General features: G+C 43.7%; 1 protein-coding gene across 1 annotated transcript in view; it reads right to left on the reverse strand.

The window, feature by feature from the left end:
• Positions 1–21,227, reverse strand: part of asic1b (acid-sensing (proton-gated) ion channel 1b) — a 928,708-nt gene that overhangs the window by 842,696 nt on the left and 64,785 nt on the right. The window lies entirely within an intron of this gene.

Below are 21,227 nucleotides of genomic sequence, written 5' to 3' on the forward strand. Positions count from 1 at the left end.
CTATACTGGTACCTGTCCCCCACTGTTCCTTCGCTACATCGACGACTGCATTGGGGCTGCTTCCTGCACGCATGCTGAGCTCGTTGACTTCATTAACTTTGCCTCAACTTTCACCCTGCCCTCAAGTTTATCTGGTCCATTTCCAACACCTCCCTCCCCTTTCTAGATCTTTCTGTCTCTATCTCTGGAGACAGCTTATCTACTGATGTCTACTATAAGCCTACTGACTCTCACAGCTACCTGGACTATTCCTCTTCTCATCCTGTCTCTTGCAAAAATGCCATCCCCTTCTCACAATTCCTCTGTCTCATCTGCTCTCAGGATGAGGCTTTTCATTCCAGGACGAAGGAGATGTCCTCCTTTTTTTTTTATATAAAAAGAAAGGGGCTTCCCTTCCTCCACTATCAACTCTGCTCTCAAACGCATCTCCCCCATTTCACACACATCTGCTCTCACTCCATCCTCCCGCCACCCCACTAAGAATAGGGTTCCCCTGGTCCTCACCTACCACCCCACCAGCCTCTGGGTCCAACATATTATTCTCCATAACTTCCGCCACCTCTAACGGGATCCCACTACTAAGCACATCTTTCCCTCACCCCCTCTCTCTGCTTTCCGCAGGGATCGCTCCCTACGCGACTCCCTTATCCATTCATTCCCCCCCCCCCCCATCCCTTCCCACCAATCTCCCAACTGGCACTTATCCTTGTAAGCGAAACAAGTGCTACACGTGCCCTTACACTTCCTCCCTCACTACCATACAAGACCCCAGACAGTCCTTCCAGGTGAGGCGACACTTCACCTGTGAGTTGGCTGAGGTGATATACTGCGTCCGGTGCTCCCGATGTGGCCTTCTATATATTGGCGAGACCTGACGCAGGCTGGGAGACCGCTTTGCTGAACACCTACGCTCTGTCCGCCAGAGAAATCAGGATCTCCCAGTGGCCACACATTTTAATTCCACATCCCATTCTGACATGTCTATCCACGGCCTCCTCTACCGTAAAGATGAAGCCACACTCAGGTTGGAGGAACAACACCTTATATTCCGTCTGGGTAGCCTCCAACCTGATGGCATGAACATTGACTTCTCAAACTTCCGTTAATGCCCCACCTCCCCCTCCTACCCCATCCATTATTTATTTATATACACACATTCTTTTTCTTTTTCTCCTTTTTCTCCCTCTATCCCTTGCCCATCCTCTGGTTTTTCTCCCACCTCCCCCTTTTCCTTCTCTCTGAGCCTCCTGTCCCATGATCCTCTCATATCCCTTTTGCCAATCACCTGTCCAGCTCTTGGCTCCATCCCTCCCCCTCCTGTCTTCTCCTATCATTTTGGATCTCCCCCTCCCCCTCTCAAATCTCTTACTAGCTCTTCTTTCAGTTAGTCCTGACGAAGGGTCTCGGCCTGAAACATCGACTGTACCTCTTCCTAGAGATGCTGCCTGGCCTGCTGCATTCACAAAAAACACACCATATTTTTCACGTGGAAATACTGCATAAAGCTGGAAAGGAAAGAGATTACCACACGAAAGTAACACATGCTGAATTAGAATTCAAGGGTTAGACATGACCAGCGCAAAGGATGAAAAATAGAGCAATAGAGAAGGTTGTACAAAGAGTTACAGAGAGCAGAGCCTTGTTAATGCAGCAAATACTTCCTATATCAGGTTATGCTTTTTGCAAAGTCAAGACAGCTCAGGACTGACATCATGAATGGAAGGATACAAGGGATAGTCGGATGAAATCAGAGTCAGAAGTAGATCTATCCTGAGCCCAACACATTGATATAATCAAAGAAACCACGCCAGCCTGCCTACTTCATTCGGAGTTTTATGATGCATAAATGTACAGTTAATGCACAGGATCACAAGAGGCTGCACAGGGGCACAGTTGCAGTCCAATCAGCGCAGTTGGCCTCACGCAATCGGCAAGCGAGAGATTTTAATAAAGAAGCTTTAGCAGAATTTCAGCAGCACAGGTGGCCTCACGCATTAGCAAAGGCAAGTAAAAATAAGGCAGGGACAAATGGAGCGGCCATGGTGTGAGTACACCAGTGCTAGAGTGGGGAGGCTTTGGCTCATCAGGCTTGGGCAAGAAGAGTGTCTGGCAAGTTTCTTCTTCATTCTTCATCCTTTGTCTGTTAGTACGTAGTTAGAGAAGTGAGAATGGCTGTGTTTTGTTCTGTGTGTGAGATGTGTGAATTCTGGGAGACCTCCAGCCTCTCGGATAACCACATCTGCATTAGGTGTACCGAGCTGCAGCTCCTCAGAGAATGCGTTAAGGAACTAGGGCTGGAGCTTGATGACCTTCAGCTCATTCGTAAACATGAGGAGATGATAGATAGGGGCGACAGCGGGGTAGTCATACCCAAGTTGCAGGAGGCAGGTAAATGGTGACCGTCAGAAGGGAAATGGGCAGCCAGTACAGCTTACCCGAGGCTGTTCCCCTCAATAATAAATATATCATCGGCAGGGGGGGGGGGGGGGGGGGGGGGAGAGAAGAGACACACCAATCGGGTCTCTGGCATGGAGTCTGGTGCTGTGGCTCAGAAGGCAAGGGGGGGGGGAGAAGAGGACTGTAGTAGTGATCGGGTATTCCATAGTTAAAGGAGCAGGCATGAGATTCTGTGGATGCACTAGAGACACCCGGATGGTATATTACCTCCCAGGGGCCAGGGTCAGGGATGTCTCGGATCGAGTCCACAACATTCTAAAGGGGGAAAAGGTGAGCAGCCAGAAAATTTGGTACATTTTGGCACCAGTGACATGGGTAGAAAAAGCAAGGAGGTCCTGAAGAGAGATTTTAGGGAGCTAGGTAGAAAACTAAAAAGCAGGACCTCCAGGGTATCAATCTCTGGATTGCTGCCTGTGCCACATGCTGGTGAGGGTAAGAATAGAATGACTTGGAAGATGAATGTGTGGTTGAGAAACTTGAGCAGGGGGCAGGGTTTCAGATTTCTGGATCATTGGGATCTCTCATGGGGAAGGTATGACCTGTAGAAAAGGGATGCGTTACACCTGAACCCGAAGGGAACCAATATCCTTGCAGGCAGGTTTGCTAGAGCTGTTGGAGAGGGTTTAAACCAATTTGGCAGGGGGCTGGGAACCAGAGTGACAAGGCTGTTGGTTTACAAGCAGAGGCAGTGTGTAGCAAGACTGTGAGGAAGGACAGGCAGATGATAGAGCAAAATTGCAGGCGGTGGGGTGAGTTACAGTGTAAGATGGGGACAGGAAATAAATAATGGTGTTGGATACAGGATGGAAGGTTTTATATTTGAATGCACACAATATACAAAATAAAACAGATGATCCTGTAGTAAAGTTAGAGATTGGCAGGTATGGCATTGTGGGCATCACTGAGTTGTGGCTAAAAAATTTTAGCTGTGAGCTTAACATCCAAGGATACATACTGTATTGCAAGGACAGGCAGGTAGGCAGATGGGTGGGGTAATTCTGTTAGAAAAAATTGAAATCAAATCCGTAGAAAGAGCTGACATAGGATTGGAAGATGTAGTATCCTTGTGATTAGAGTGAAGAAACTGCAAGGGTAAAAAGACCCTGATGGGACTTACATACAGGTCTCCAAACAGGAGACAAGATGTAGGGTACAAATTACAAATGGAGAGAGAAAAGGCTGGTCAAAAGGGCAATGTTACGATAGTCATGGGGGATTTCAATATGCAGATAGATTGTGAAAATTGGGTTGCCGTTGGATCCCAAGAGAGAATTTATGGATTGCCTATAAGATAACTTTTTAGAGCAGCTTGTGGTTGAGCCCACTAGATGATCAGCTATTCTGCATTGGGCATTGTAGAATAAACTGGATTTGATTAGGAAGCTTAAAGTAAAGGAACCCTTCGGACACAGTGATCATAATACGAAGGAATTCACCTTGCAGTTTGAGAGGGAGAAGCTAAAGTCAGACGTATCTGTATTCCAGTGGAGTAAAGGGAATAACAGAGGCACGAGAGAGGAACTGGCCAAAGTTGATTGGAAAGGGACACCAGCAGGGATGATGGCAGAGCAGCAATGGCCGGAGCTTCGGCAAAAAATTCTGAAGGTGCAGGATAGAAACATCCAAAATAAGAAGTGTTCAAAAGCAGGAAGACACAACCGTGGCTAACAAGGGAAGTCAACACCAACATAAAATCAAAAGAGAGGGCACATAACAGAGCAAAAATTAGTGGGAAGTTAGCGGATTGGGAAACTTTTAAAAAAACCAACAGAAGGCAACTAATAAGCCACAAGGAGGGAAAAGATAAGATATGAATGTAAGCTAGCCAATAATATCAGAGGATACCAAAAGTTTTTTTTCCCCATATATATGAAGAGCAAAAGAGATGCGAAAGTTAATATTGGACCACTGGAGAGGTAGTAATGGGGGACAAGGAAATGGTAGATGAACTGAATAAGTATTTTACATCTGTCTTCACTGTGGAAGGCACTAGCAGCATGCCAGAAGTTCGAGAGTGTCAGGGGGTAGAAGTCAGTGCAGTTGCTATTGCTAGGGAGAAGGTGCTGAGGAAAATGAAAAGTCTGAAGGTGATATGTCCATTGGACCAGATGGACTACACTTCTGAAAGAGGTGGCTGAAGAGGTTGTGGAGGCATTAATAATGATTGTTTAAGATTCTGGAGGACTGGAAAATTGAAAAAAAAAATCACTCCACTTTTCATGAAGGGAGTAAGTCATGGAAATTATAAGCCAGTTAACCTGACCTCAGTGGTTGGTAAGATGTCGGAGTCGATTGTTAAGGATTTGGTTTCAGAGTACTTGGAGGCACACATAATAAAATAGTCAGCATGGTTTCCTTAACGGAAAATGTTGCCTGACAAATCTATTGAAACTCCTTGAGGAAGTAACAAGCAGGACAGACAAAGGCAAGCCAGTGGATTTTGTTTGCTTGGATTTTCAGAACCTTTATCAAGGTGCCACACATGAGGCTGCTTAGCAAGAAGAAAGCCCATGGTATTACAGGAAAGATACTTGCATGCGTACAACATTGGCTGATTAGCAAGAGGCAAAGAGTGGAAATAAATATGATTGTCTACCAGTGACTAGTGGTGTTCCGCAGGGGTCGGTGTTGGGGCTGCTTCTTTTTACTTTGTACGTCGATGATGTAATTGATGGCCTTGTTGCCAAGTTTGCAAATGATTCAAAGATAGGTGAAGGGGCAGGTAGTGTTGAGGAAGCAGGGGGCTGCAGAAGGACTTGGACAGATTAGAAGAATAGGCAAAGTGGCAGCAAATGGAATACAGTATTGAGAAGAGTATGGTCATGCACTTTGGTAGAAGAAATGAAGGGGATGACTGTTTTCTAAATGGAGAGAAAATACAAAAAAACTGAGATGCAAAGAGACTTGAGAGCCCTTGTGCAGGATTCCCTGAAGGCTAATTTGCATGTTGAGTCTGTGGTGAGGAAGGCAAATGCAATGTTAGCATTCATTTCAAGAGGACTAGAATATAAAAGCAAGAATGTAATGCTGAGGCTGCATAAAGCACTGGTGAGGCCTTACTTAGAGTATTGTGAGCAGTTTTTGGCCCCCTTAAGGATGTGCTAACATTGGAGAGGGTTCAGAGAAGGTTCACAAAGATTATTCCGGGAATGAAAGTTTTATCGTATGAGGAGCAACTGATGGCTCTGGGCTTTTACTCACTGGAATTTAGATTGAAACCTATCAAATTTTGAAAGGTCTGGATAGAGTGGATGGGGAGTAAATGTTTCTTATAGTAGGGGAGTCTCAGACTAGAGGGCACAACTCCAGAAAACAGATACATCCATTTAGAATGGAAATGAGGAGGAATTTCTTAAGCCAGAGGATGGTGAATCTGCGGATTTCATTGCCACAGGCATCTATGGAGGCTAGGTTATTGGGTGTAATTAAAGCGGAGGTTGATGGGTTCTTGATTGTTCAGGGGGGGTGAAAGGTTATGGGGAGATGGTGAGAGAAGGGGGCTGAGAGGGAAATGGATCAGCCATGATTAAATAGGAGAGCAGATTTAATGGGCCAAATGGCCTAATACTGCTCTCATGTCTTACGGTCTTTGACTCTGCCATCTCCAACATGGGCACAAACCTCCCCATCACTGAGGATGTCAAGGAGCGATGCGTCAAGAAGATGGCATCCATCATTAAGGACCCTCATTATCTGCAGCATACCCTCTTCTCATTACTACCATCAGGGAGGAGGTACAGAAGCCTAAAGACCCACAGTCAATGTTTTAGAAACAGGTTCTTCCCCTTTGCCATCAAAATTCAGAAGGGCCCATGAATCCAATCTCAATATAGTGATTTTTATGTCTTGCACTGAACTGCTGCCACAAATCAACAAATTTCAAGACATATATTGAGATAATAAGTCTGATTCTGATTCAGAGGCAGGGTGGTGAGAAAAAAAACCACTTAGCACACTAGGCTTCACCAGTCAGGGCACTGAGTGTTGGATCTGGGACATTACGTTGTACAAGTCATTTAGGAGGCTTCACTGTGTATAGTTTTGCTCGCTCTATTATAGGAAAGATAGGATTAAACTGGAGAAAAGGCCTGGAGTTACAGGGAGAGATTGATCAGGCTAGGTCTTTATTTCTGAGAACGTACGAGAATGAGGGTAGACTTCACAGAAATGTTCATAAAATTATGAAGAGCATAGATAAGGTGGAAAGTAACAGTCTTTTCCCCCAGGGTCAAAGAGTCCAAAGCCAGGGGGCATACATTTAGGGAGAGACAGGAAAGTTAGGGGGCAAAAGTTTAGGGGTAACATGAAGGGGAACTTCTTTACTCAGAGAGCGGTAGCTGTGTGGAACTAACTTCCTGCAGAAGTGGTTGACGCAGGCTCGATATTGTCATTTAAAGTAAAATTGGATAGCTATATGGACAGGAAGGGAATGGAGGGTTATGGGCTGAGTGCAGGTCGGTGGGACGAGGTGAGAGTAAGCGTTCAGCATGGACTAGAAGGGCCGAGATGGCCTGTTTCCGTGCTGTAATTGTTATATGGTTATTTAAAAGGGAGCTGAGGGGCAACTTTTTTCCCCACACAGATGGTGGTCAGTATATGAAATGCTCTCCCAGAGGAAGTGGTTGAGGGAGTTATAATAGCATTATTTAAGAAGCACTTAAATGGATATAGGGAGGGATGGGTCTTAGAAGTATACAGGCAAAACAAACAAAATTGAGACTAGCTGGGTGGGCACTGTGGTCAGCACGTATTTGTGGGGCTGAAGAGGCTACATCCAAGCTGTATTTCTCTATGACTATATGTCCAGACCTAGAGACTGGGAGCTACTGGAGTGAATACATTTGTACTAATAGTTTGGACTTTGTTTGGCTGGGAGCCATGGATGCTTTAATCAGTCCTCATCTTCAAAAGCATGACCCTTTAAAAATGAAGATAAGAAAGTTTTTCCTCTCAAGTTGGTTAACCTTTATGATACCCTAAACAATCGGAGTTTGAATCTTGAGCATTTCAAGAAGACTAGTGTAAAAAGGCAAGGAAGCAATAAAGCCAAGCTTTATAAGGCATTGCTCAGACCACACTTGAAGTATTGTGAGCAGTTTTAGGCCCCTTATCTAAGAGTCCAGGAGGTTTATGAAAACTATCCTAGTATTGAAACTGGGTCTGTCCTCACTGGAGTTTAGAAGCACAAGGAGAAAAATCTCATTGAAACCTACCAAATACTAAAAGGCCTAAATAGAGTGGACATGGAAAGGATGTTTCCTTTTGCAGGAGAGTCTAGGACCAAAGGACACAGCCTCAGAATACAAGCACACCACTTTAGAATAGAGATGAGGAGGAATTTCTTTAGCCAGAGGGTGGTGAATCTGTGGAATTCATTGCCATAGTTGGCTGTAGAGGCCAAGCCATTAGGTATATTTAAACCAGTGGGTGATCAGTTTTTGGTTAGTAAGGCCGTCAAAGGTTTATGGGGAGAAGGCAGGAGAATGGAGTTGAGAGGGATAACAAATCAGCCAATATTGAATGGTGAAGCACACTTGATTGGCCAAAGGAGCAGAATTAGGCCTCAAGTCTTATGTTCTTAATCTAGGCTGACATGACAATGCAGGACCAAGGGAATGTGACATTGTCAGAGACATTGGTTTTCAAACAGATGTTGACCTGAGATCCAGCATTCAATTCTGTTTAAAAACAAGGGGGATCTCCCCCCGGTCCCAGCCAAAATGTATCCCTCAAAGTGAACTTCAAAGTTGAGTTTATTGTCAGATGCACAAGTACAGAAGTGCACAGGTGCAATGAAAAACATCCTTGCAACAGCACCATGGGCACTTAGCATCATATAAGCAGCATTAAGAAAAACAAATTAAACCCAAATTATACATAATTTTTTACAAGGAGGAATGCAATCAGAAGAAGGAAAAAGTCTATTTTAGTGCAAAATGATCAAAGTGATCAAGTGTAGTGACTAAGGTTGCACAGGCTGGTTCAAGAACCAAATGGTTGAAGGGAAGTAGCTGTTCTTGAACCCAATGGTATAGGACTTCAGGCTTCTGTACCTCCTGCCTAGCAGTAGATGCAAGGGGACTGCATGGTGGAGATCCTTGAGGATAGAAGTCTTCTTAACATAGTGCCTCCCATAGACACTGCCAATGATAGATCACTGAAAACCAGATGCACCTGTCAATTTCACTTGCTGTTTGTGGGAGCTTGCTGCATGCAAATCGGTACATGTATTTCCCACACTTGAATAGTGACAACCCTTGGTCATAAAACACTTTGGATTGTTGTGAAAGGAATGAAAGAATTGCAAGGCTTCCCCATACTCAGAAGTAAGGAAGTGATATTCAGGACCTTGGAGAGAGAAAATCTGGAGTACACTGTGAAACTTAAGGAAGTCCTTGCTTTGAAAGTGATGGACTATACACAAGATTGAATGATTGAGAAAGTGGTCAGTACTTCAAGAAAATAGAAGGTCATTCAGCCCTTTAAGCTGATTCAATATGATCATGGCTGATCGTCCAGACTCAATCCCCTGTTCCAGCTCTCCCCAAATCCTTCAGACCCTCTAGCCCTTAGAACAATTCTTCAGAGGGAAAATAAATCAGCCATGATCAAATGGCAGAGCAGACTTGATGGGCTAAATGGCCTAATTCACTCTTTTGTCTATTTGTCATAGTCAAGGCAGATTTTTGCACTATAGTTATGTCAAGGTTTATAGGTAGTAGGCAAGGAAGAATGGAGGACAAGATTGGACGAACCGTGACATACAGTAACTGAGTGGAAGACTAGGCTCGAGAGGCCAAAGAGTCAAATCCACTTATGTCCTACAACCCCTTCAACAAAAAGCCAGTGGGTCCAGAAGACCATAAATATCATAATATGGGAGCAGAATTAGGTAATTTTGGCCCATTAAGTCTCCTCCACCATTTGTTCATAGCTGATATATTATCCTCCCTTGACATCGTTCTTCTGCCTTCTCCCCATAATCTTTAACACCCTTACTAATCAACAACCTATCAACCTTCACTTTAAATATATCCAATGAATACTCCTTCACAGCTCTCCAATGAGTTCCACAGATTCACCACCCTCTGGCTAAAGAAATTCCTCAACATCTCTGTTCTAAAGGGTTGTCCAACCTTTCAGAGGCTGTGCCCTCTGTTCCTGGACTCCCCCACGATAGGAACCATTCTCTCCACATCCACTCTATCTTGGCCTTTCAATATTTGATAGATTTCAATGATATCCCCTCTCATTCTTCTGAACTCCAGCAAATGCAGGCTCAGAGCCATAAAACACTACTCATACATTAACCCTTTCAATCCAGGGATCATTCTCATGAACCTTCTCTGCATCCTCTCCAATGCCAGCACATCTTTTCTTAGATAAGGGCCCCAAAACTGCTCACCATATTCCAAGCATGATCTGACCAATGCCTCAAGGCCTAAGCATTACCTCCTTTTTTTTTTTTAAAAATATACAGTATACTTTAGACCTCTCAAAATGAATGCTAACATTGCATTTGCCTTCATTACCACCAATTCAACTTGCAAATTAGCCTTTAGGGAATCCTGCACTAGGATTCCCAAGTCCCTTTGCACCTCTGATTTCTGAATTTGTTCCCCATTTAGAAAATAGTTCACACCTTTATTCCTTCTACCAAAGTGCATAACCATACACTTCCTTACACTATATTCCATCTGCCATTTCTTTGCCCATTCTTCTAATCTGTCCAAATCTTTCTGCAGACACCCTGCTTCCTCAACACTACCTGCCCCTCCACCTGTCTTTGCATCATCTGCAAACTTGGCCACAAAGCTATCAATTCTGTCATCTAAGTTAATAACATACAAAAATAAAAAGCTATCCCAACACAGACCCCTGGAGAACACCATTAGTCAACCATAAAAGGCCCTTTCCATCACAGTAACAATTTCACACACCCTCTGATTCTGACAGAGGTCTCCTAGGTCATCTCAATCCCATAGTGGGGCGAGAGGATAAACAGGGAGAATCCCCAGGCCTGTTACCTGCTCTGTACAGTTTCCTACCTGTGCCAGCCATGTTTGGTACTGAGACAAAAACAATTTAAGTGGAAAGCCCATTAAAAAGGGTATTTATACCAATCACTACAAATGCATTTGGCCTTGAACTAACAGGTAACTTGTAACACTGAGCCGGACAGGTATTGAGCTAAGGAACAGGTTATGGTATTTTTGCATTCTAGGCACGTGAATCACAATGAGAAGTCAGATGCTGGAGTTTCCCCAAACAGGCCTGGGAGGAAAGAATGGAAACAAGATAAGCTCTGCTGAGCATAAAAACCTTGCCTCGTGGCAGATCTGACCCATTAAACAATCCTCCAAATAGAATGCTCTTCAATAATTTCATTTGATAGGTGACCATGCAGAGGTACTTGCATGTCTCCACAATTCTTCTCCTGCTAGTTGTTCCCACTGCCCAATTATCCCTTCAAACCCTCACTGGAGGAACACCTGACCTATACTTACTCTTTACTGAATATACAGTGCATAGGTCTTGGGTATGTTAGCTATATGTGCTTAACACTTTGCACAGTACTGTAGATAAATATGCAAACCTGGGGAATAACACCTCACCTTCTGATTGGGTGTATCCCAGCCTTCAGGACTCAACAGCTGAGCATTTTCAGATAATGGTTTTGCCATCCTTATTTGCACCTCCTCTTCACCCACCTTCTGTTGTTCCATTAACACTCCATTTTGCTTTGCCTTCATGTTCTCAGGCACTCTGTGCTATCACAAGCATCCTCTTTTTACTTTTCCTCTCTCCCCCCCCCCCTCCCCAATACCACTTGCATCTTCACATCCTTTGTCTACTTCTGAAAAGAGATCTCATCTGATAGGGTGCTGGTGGCTGGGAGCTTTAAAATCTAAATATCTGAACATCCGGTGACATGGATCAGCTAGAAACAAAAGACCATGACCATTTAACTCGCACTTCATCCAAGGAGTGACTTCTAAAAGCTTGTTATTGTTTGTGGTCTTGCTCGCTGCGCATAAATCGGAGACTTCTCACCACAAACATTCTCTCTCCCCTTCCATCAGGCAGAAGCTACAAAAGCCTGAAATTAAAGCTCAAGGGCAGCTTCCATCACACTGTCATAAGACTCTTGAACAAACCTCTTATACGTTGAAGATGAAACTTGCATCTCTCAATCTAGCACGTCACAGCCCTTGCAGCTTAGTGTCTAGCTACACTGCACTTTCTCTGTAACTAACACCATATTCTGCATTCTGTTATTGCCTTTCCCTTATGCTACCTTTAAGTACTTATGCTTTGAAACGATCTGTATGGATGGCACGCAAGTCTAAGCTTTTCACTGTACTTTATTTCACAATAATTCCAATACTCAGTAATTTTAATGAGGGGAATTTCCTCCAATAAGCTAAATGCCGCCATTATGAGTTGGAGACATGAAACCTTCAGAGCTAAATTAAATCTCAGAAACACAAGAGGTTTAAGAAGTTAACTGCTTGAGAGGGAGGGACAATGTAATGAGGTGCATTCATCATTGGCCTCACGGATCACTCCCACTCAGACCCATGGGGTGAAAGCGTTTTAAATATGAACAGTCTCAACCTGTTAATGAGCATGGGCAAGGAAGCAGTGAGCAATCGCTTGGCCAGCAGCAGTGAGCAATCGCTGGGTCGACAGCCCCTCGTGACCTTTCATCGCATAGCACAACCCCTAGAAGTAGTCGGATTGGTTGCAGAAATTCAATCAGCCTTCAGGGTATTTAGCTATGCAGAGCTTTCATTTGGTTTAATTGCAATGAAAAAATGTTAGTTCTGTGCAATGAATTCAACCCATGCTTCCTCAAGTACATTAACTCTCCTCAAATGAACAAGACATATCTTTTCATTTGGAAAAAAAATCCTCTACGTGAGACTTAAGGTACATTTTGGTAGTTGATATCTGTGGCTTATAGAGAAATAGTTGATTGCAATTTCACCTCAGGTGGGGAGACTGGTTCTCCTGAGCACAGAGATGGCATTAATGGTACTCAACTATGACTCCAGTCAATTTGTTAAGAACAGTTAGACTTATTATTTCTAATGGAGTTAACGTGACTGCGGATTACAACATCACCAGATTCCACTGTACTGTGGCTAATGTGTAAACCCAGTGGGCAGTGTTCCTACTTATTTTCCTCTCTGTCTTGGGACCTGCAGAGAATGTAATCAGCTGCAAATCACATTGGCCCCCTGGTCTGAGCTCATAAGCTAACCTTCTTTATCCTTCTCTTTGAGAGGGCATGCATCCTTAAAGAGCCTCAAATGTACAACCTGCAGAGCCCCTTCCTTCCAGTTATCAGACCATAAGACATAGGAGCAGAATTATACCATTTGGCCTTTCAAGCCAGCCCTGTGCTATACAAGCCAGAGAATGATCAGTTAAGTAGATTGTTCCTTCGCACAGATGTACAGGCAAGTACTTTATGACAGACATGATTGGATCACATTCAGAAGACAGGGAACTCTGGCTGTCAGCTCTTCCTTTTCACTATGGAAGGCAACCACAGTGTCTCTTCATTACAGAGATCAACTCACTCAAAGCTGAGGATCTTTTGTAAATCTGAATTTGAAACAGAAAGTCCTGGAAACACACAAGAGGAGTAGGCCATTCAGCCCCTTAAACTTCTACCCGTCTATTCAATGTGATCATTGCTCACTTGCTCTAGGCCTAAACTGTTCTACATTGCTCTTAATTTGTGGAAAGAGAAACATATTTAACATTCTCAGGTTGCCAGACAAAAGGGTTTTTGGCCTGAAACGTTGACTCTGTGACACTTGATTGGATGGTCAAGTCTCCAGGAATATATCTAGCTCAGCTGGTAACTTCGAGTGGATTCAGACTCAAAGCAGTGATTTTACTTTTTTGACCAACACAGAAGCCATGAGTTCAAAGGAGAAGAGCAATGTTTGTGCATATTCTGCACAGATGATAACAAATACAGCAAGTATGAAGACAACAGCATGTGTGGTGATTCTAAGAAAGAACTCGACTCAGATGAGGCCAACACATTTGCTGAAATCTCTCTCTATGCTCCCTGATTTCCAGAATCTGTAGTCTTCTGTGATTTCAGCACTTTTCCCTCCACAATGAGAAAGGCAAGAGAGGATGTGGTTGATTAACTAAAACTGGTGGGTTAATTGGCTAAGGTAAATTGCCACTAGTGCATAGGTGAGTGGTGGAATCGGGAAGGGGAAGCCAATGGCTGTGTGTGGAAAACAAAATGGTACCTGTGTAGGATTAGTGTGAAATGGTCGGCATGGACTCTGTGGGCCGAGACTCTCTGAATAGGCTTCAAGTCAACTGGGCCCCATGATGAAGCCCATTGTTTTTGTGGCATCAGTGACCAAGATATCAAACTGTTTTAATATTAGCCTGTAGCGATGAATAGTTCCTATTCCAGTTCCATCCATTTACATCAACACCTGTTCAGGTGGGGAAAAAATAAGGCAAAGAGAGCAAGTTTTTGAAATGTTAATGCATACGAATAAACACAGACGTGGAGGAGACAAATGCAATTACTCCAAGCAGTGAACCATTAAAGCAAGATTCAGGCAGATGGCAACACTAAGATTTTAACATCCTCACTATACATGGTGCAAGCACTGACTTCAAAAAGTTAGATTCAAAGCACCCCCACAGAACAAATCACAGTACTGCCTTCTCAGCTTTCGTTCAGTGCCACACTGGATACTCTGTAGTTCAGAAACTTCAGTCACCTGCATCCAACAGTAGGCATTGTTAAACGGTGTATGAACTCCATTCTGAGAAATACTTGATAAAGTGCCCATCACTGTTCTGCAGTCCCTGCCATAGCAAAACACTCAATGCGCAAATCATCAGTTCCAGCCTGAAGGTAATGAACACAGAAAACAGTATTGAAGGCTTTTGGTTCACGAGAAGATTGGGCTGCATATGAAAACTAGCTACACACACAAAACCTGGCAAATGAGAAGGCCGAATCTTCTCCCAGGACCAAGCCACATCAACTGCTTTGGCCTAATCATCTGAGACAGCGATGGCTGTGGCATTCTTTCCTAATGTCAAATACAATTTAAATTCAAATATTCTGAGACAGGACTCAGGCACTCTCAACAGGTTAAGACTAGCATGGGGGAGGGGAGGATAGGTGCTTTGGTGTTGCCGTGACAACCATATAAAAAATGAAGTCAGTGCTGACAGAGAAAAGGATCCTGATGCAGATCCAAAAAGGCCTGTGATTTGTCCATCAAAAACTATGTTCTTACAATCAAATGCCACTGAATGTGGAGACTTTTTTCTCCTGGTCTATCAAATGACTTAAAATAGATTTGAAACATCTGTCTACCTTGAGGAAAGATGAGTGGGGGGAGATGAAGTGAAAGGGAAGATTCTTTGAAGACACAAAATGGAGTCTGTGGGCAGCAAAAATTTAGGGCTGGCAAAATGGACAGATGGCTGCCACAGGTGGGCGCAAAGAAGAATTCTTTTGCTTGACATCTTTCTGTGAAGACAGTGCCAGGAAGGTGGTATTGCCAGGCTGAAGTACCAGTTCAGTACCATCATTGACCAGGAAACGCTGACGCCCACAGGAAATTCATCACTGTGATGATGTATATACATACATATTTCCTCTGTCAGAAGATGATACTTTGCAAATGCCCTTGGCACTTGCTTGATGTCCCTGTGGACTGATTTAAAACTAGGACAGTCTTGCAGTATAAATGAAAAATCTTCAACAAGCCAAACATTTAGATTGGTTGGTGATAAAGTTAAAAACTTGAAACAAATATTCTATGATCAATTTTTTCTTGTAAACAAGAACCAGTCTCCAATCCGTAATGTAAATTGCAAGCAGCAATCAGTGTGAAGTTGAAGTTGGAGGTGCAGCTGTGCAAAGGGAAGTAACCAGGACACATCTTGTATGCATTAGTTTAAACTACTTCATTAACTGGAAGTATCTGCTCCCTGATTGGTTGGAGGGGGGACCCACCACTCAAATAGTGGGTATTGGCAGCTAAACTTCACCCACGGAGGCTAGACAGGGAAGTAAGTTAGTCCTTGAAGAGTAGGTGGATATAGTTTGACCTCCCTATAGTGAGAGTAACCAGAGATACCTATATCAGATAGGGTGTCAAATCCAGGATTGAAAGGCTTGTCATATGGAAGAGCATTTGATGGCACTGGGCCTGTATTCACTGGAATTCAGAAGAATGAAGGGTCACCTCATTGAAACCTATTGAATGGTGAAAGGCCTTGATAGAGTGGATGTGGAGAGGATGTTTCCTATGGTGGGAGAGTCTAAGACCAGAGGACACAGCCTCAGAATAGAGGAGCATCTTTTTAGAAAGGAGATGAGGAATTTCTTCAGGCAGAAAGTAATGAATCTGTGGAATTCATTGCTACAGGCAGCTGTGGAGGCCAAGTCATTGGGCATATTTAAAGTAGAGGTTGATAGGTTCTTGATTGGTCAGAGCATGAAGGGATGCAGGGAGAACCCTGGAGATTGGGGCTGAGAGGAAAATTGGATCAGCCATGATGAAATGGCAAAGCAGACAAATGGCCTAATTCTGCTCCTATATCTTATGGTCTTAAGTTAAAAAGTGGAAAGTGCTGGAAAAACTACCTAAGCAGTAACCGCAGAAATAAGAAATTAATGTTTCAGGTCAAAGTCTCTTCCTCAGAAACACAGTGAACACTTCAGGGTGAAGATCTTTCAGATAAAAGGTCTTCAGCCTGAACCATTAATTCTGTTGCTCTTTCCATAGATTGTGCTTGACTTGCAGAGCATTTTCAGGAATCTTAGCTTTTATAAACTATTTATTACAAGCCAGCTTGCAGTTACTGGGAATATCCTCTCAGTGAGATTGGGACAATGGGTTTATATTTTGTATACTACTGCAGCCTTTCTAATTGTGCAGAGTTTTCAACAATGGAGGAGTGAGCAACCAAACAGAATTTTTATTTTGTCAAAACCTTTCAGGATATTTTCAGTGTGTCACAGTTACCACTTTTGTCCACTAGAAGGAAGATAAAGAAGGTATCTTCTGAAACAACAGGATAGAAACGTTAACACCAGTTGCAAGTGTGATGTGGTTTGCTTATACAACAGCACAACTTCCTCAGAGGATGGTGGGAACTCAAACTGGGAGATGGGTATAAAGGAGAGAAGTTATAGAACATAGAATAGTACAGCACATTACAGGCCCTTCGGCCCACAATTTTGTGCCAACCCTCAAACCCTGCCTCCCATATAACACCCCCCACCTTAAAATCCTCCATATACCTGTCTAGTAGTCTCTTAAACTTCACTAGTGTATCTGTCTCCACCACTGACTCAGGCAGTGCTTTCCACGCACCAACCACTCTCTGAGTAAAAAAACCTTCCTCTAATATCCCCCCTTGAACTTCCCACCCCTTACCTTAGAGCCATGTCCTCTTGTATTGAGCAGTGGTGCCCTGGGGAAGAGGCACTGGCTATCCACTCTATCTATTCCTCTTATTATCTTGTACACCTCTATCATGTCTCCTCTCATCCTCCTTCTCTCCAAAGAGTAAAGCCGTAGCTCCCTTAATCTCTGATCATAATCCATACTCTCTAAACCAGGCAGCATCCTGGTAAATCTCCTCTGTACCCTTTCCAATGCTTCCACATCCTTCCTATAGTGAGGTGACCAGAACTGGACACAATACTCCAAGTGTGGCCTAACCAGAGTTTTATAGAGCTGCATCATTACAGCTTATGAAAGCTAACACCCCATAAGCTTTCTTAACTACCCTATCTACCTGTGAGGCAACTTTCAGGGATCTGTGGACATGTACCCCCAGATCCCTCTGCTCCTCCACACTACCAAGAATCCTGCCATTAAACTTACACAATTACGTATTGAACATACTAGATTGAATTCTTCCCAGTTCAGAATTAATATGCATGATACTGGCATCTCTAGGGAGTGCATGTGTCAAGAAATGGTGCAGCATATATTGTTTGAATGCAGTTCCTATGGCGGTGCAAAGGAAACACCTAATTGCTAAATTGAGATCTTTGGATGTGGTAAACCATGTATATATGTTGTAACTGGGTTACCTGTCTGGACACGCCCCTCTGCTGACTGCTCCTGTGGCTCCTCCCACAGACCCCTGAATAAAGGCAATTGTGCCACTGCTCCTCCCTCAGTCCAGGGCAGATACTCAGCATGGTCATCAGTCCATTTTACTGTTAATAAAAGCCTTTCAGTATTTACTCTACTTCCAGTCTTTTGGAGTAATCGATAGTGCATCATTGGGACAGAGTTTAACATGGGAAGTTTGTTAGAATATCACTGCCATTATAATGCATATAACAGCAAGTGTGTAGATGACCTTCTGAAAAGCATTAGACTTTTTGATACTATTTGAGTTTATTTGGCAAGCGGGAGTGGTTCGTGGGTGTCCTGTCTCTTTGCTCCACACTCCAACTCAGCAGGTGGCGGTAATGCACCTTATGTTGGCCTAACAACCACCATTAAATTTTACAAGTTAAAAAAGAGTCAGTCTTTCTCTTTACTGCATTTGCAGAATGGCACAAGCAAGGCAGAAAAATAGGAAGGATCTAAGGATACATTAAAGCAATTCTCTTTGTTCTTGCACCAATAACACAGATAACTGCTGTCATAAAGAAAGGACCTTGCATTGCTGACTTACAGAACCAAAACCCTTGCATTAGAAAGAATTGGTGGCCAGTGGTGTAGTGGCATCAGCACCGGACTTCGAGGCGAATGGTCCCGGGTTCAATTCTCGTCAGCTCCTTGAATGCTTCCTGTCTGTGCTGGGTTGAGCATCGAGCTAGGAACTTCACCTCAAAAAACAGACAAGTGCTGAGGAAAAGGCAAAAATGCCACCCAATGTGCCACAAGGCGTGAAAAGGAACAATGACCTACAGAACAAAAATGCTTGTCTTAGAAAGAATTGTAACCCCAATGATCCTTGCAAGAGGTGTGTGTTGGCAAATCCTGAGCAGCTTTAGAAATGAGAAAGGCTGGGATTTCTTCACATCCCTTTTTAATTACATTCCAAAGGATTTTACAGTCAATCCAATGCTTTTTAAGTGTAGTCATTGTTGACACAAGAGCCAATTTATGCTCAGCAAGATCCCACAAACAATATTGTGATAATAATCTGATTATCTATTTTTAGTGATGTTGATTTAGGGATAAATGTTTGACACCTGGCAACAGATTAGCTAAAATGCTGTAGGCAAATTTGACACTTTTGACAAGGTAGTGCTTCCTCACTACTGCACAGAAGCATCAACCTAGATTTTAGTGTTACAGTCCCTGTACTTCAACCTAGAAGTCTGACTAAGGGAGGAGAGAGCTCCCAACTCCATTGGACTCTGCCGGAGAGCTCACTCTAGACAGATAGCCCTGATAACCCTGGCTGTCAATGTGTCATCTGGGCACTGGCCTTCTTCCAGTCTTGCATTACGATGAACAGCAGGTCCACTGTCCTAAAGGGCACTTATCCACCGGCTTGTCCTTGCTTCTGGACAGACAGGCAGAATAGAATAAAAATAGGTCAGGCAGTACACGAACACAAGTGTCGTCAGATGCTGGAAATGCTGAGCAGCGCACGCACACAAAATGCTGAAGGAACTCAGCAAGTCAGGCAGCATCTATGAAGGGGAATAAACAGTCAACGTTTCAGGCATAGACCCTCCTTCCTGGAAAGGAATGGGGCAGAAGCCCCACCCACCCATCTGGTTTCACCCATCACTTGCCAGCTTGTACTCCTTCCCCTCCCCCCACCCACCTTCTTATTCTGGCTTCTGCCCCCTTCCTTTCCAGTCCTGATGAAGGGTCTCAGCCCAAAACGTCAACTGTTCATTCCTCTCCATAGATGCTGCCTGCACTGCTGAGTTCCTCCAGCACTGTGTGCATTAAGGGCCAGGCAGCATCTGTTGGGAAGAGAAATAGATTTGCAATCTTAGCTCAATGACCCTTCTGCACAGATGCTAACAAAGAACAGTACAGGCCATTCACCCCATAACCATGATGCCAATCAAACTAATCCCATCTGCTTGCATGTGGTCCATATCCCTCCTTTCCCTGACTGATCATGTATCTGTCCAAACTTTTCTTTAAACCTTGCTGTCATATCTGCTTCTCCCACCTCCCCGGTAGCCGATGAAGCCACCCGTAAGAAATCTCGCCTTGCCAATCTCCTCTGAACCTTCACCCTCTAACCAGATGTCCACTGTTTTCTGTTTTATCTCACACTTTCTGCACCTGCAGCATTTGGACACTGAGAAAGAATTATATTATCAAGGGTCAGAGGATACAGATACATTTAGAAGGTGAAATGTAATCAGCAGAAAAATGCACCCAGTGGGACTCATATTTTTCTCATTTCCCCTGCTTTATATCTCTTGACAAGTATCAAGTAAACGTGGCTAATATTGATTGTGCTCCTATTACAGACGGTGGCGGGTCTGCTGGATGTGTTGTATGAAGTGCGTTCAGGAGGTGGCAGGCAACTGTGCCTTGCAGCAGAAGCTAGTGTCTCGGGGCCAAGCAAATCAAGCATTGATTCCTATCAGCAGTGGGAGATCAATATTTTGCATGCAGTTAAAGTAAATCCTTTCTCACATCCCTGACGCAAGTTGAAGCAATCAGACTTGACTAAAGTGAGAAATAAGAACAAATAATTCCGCAAACAGCCGTAACCAACTCCTGGAGGCTGTCCAGAAAAAGGACAGGGATCTCCACACACAGAAAATGATTCGACAGAATCATCAAGTCCTTATCAGAGAGTTTTCCCTCATGTTTAGGTGAAGCCAGACATAATTACTGGTACCACATGACTTCCAGTCACCTTGCTTGCAGATGACCAAGGGAGGTTTGAACTGGAAACAGATCCAATATGGATGTCAATGTGCTGCTGTAGATGTACCAGTTGTGCACACAAAATTCTGGCAGCTTCTAAAGCAAGACCTGCCTGTGTTGCTGGGTTAACAATGTTTGGTGTTATTAGGTTCCCTCTCTGCTCCTAACCAGATACAGTTTATTGGTAATCAATAGACTTGTTCCTCTTCTCAGGAAAATCCAGCTAAAAATACATAGGCTATTCAGGGAATAAGGAAACAAGAACCATATCAAGAGACATGTAGAGAGCACCTTTCATGTCATTCTAACATGCTTTATAGTCAACTTTTGAAGCACCGTTGCTGTTGCATTGGAAGCAGCAGCAGCCAATTTACATAGAGAAAGCTCAGACATCATTCTTTTTTGAGGGTCAAAAACTGGCCGGGGAGAAACCCCTACACTTTAAGATGGTGCTTAAAGATTCTTCTACACCCACCTGGGAAAGCAGATCAGGTTTTAGTTTAACTTCTGCTCCATGGAACAGCATCCCTACAGTGCCACACTTCATCAGTACTGCATGGGAGTGCTCTAGTCCCTGGGGTTAGTATGTACTGTGGACTTCTCCCGGGAGGTAGTTAATATTGAGGTCTGTAGACTGCTTTAATCCTTAGGGTTAATCTATACTGAGGTCGGTGGAGTTCAATAATACTGAGCTCCAGGAAGTGTTCTAGTTCCTGCAGTTAGTCTGAGATCTGTGGAGTGGTCCCCGAGGTCTGTGTAGTGGGTCATGTCGGCTCACAGAGCCACTGAACCACCACACACTGGACTGTTCAAAGCCAAGGACTTGCTCAAGTGATGCTATAAACTTAAGACCGAAAGAGATTGCATCCATGCCAT

The sequence above is a fragment of the Mobula birostris genome, chromosome X, assembly GCF_030028105.1.
Source record: "Mobula birostris isolate sMobBir1 chromosome X, sMobBir1.hap1, whole genome shotgun sequence".
NCBI lineage: Eukaryota > Metazoa > Chordata > Chondrichthyes > Myliobatiformes > Myliobatidae > Mobula > Mobula birostris.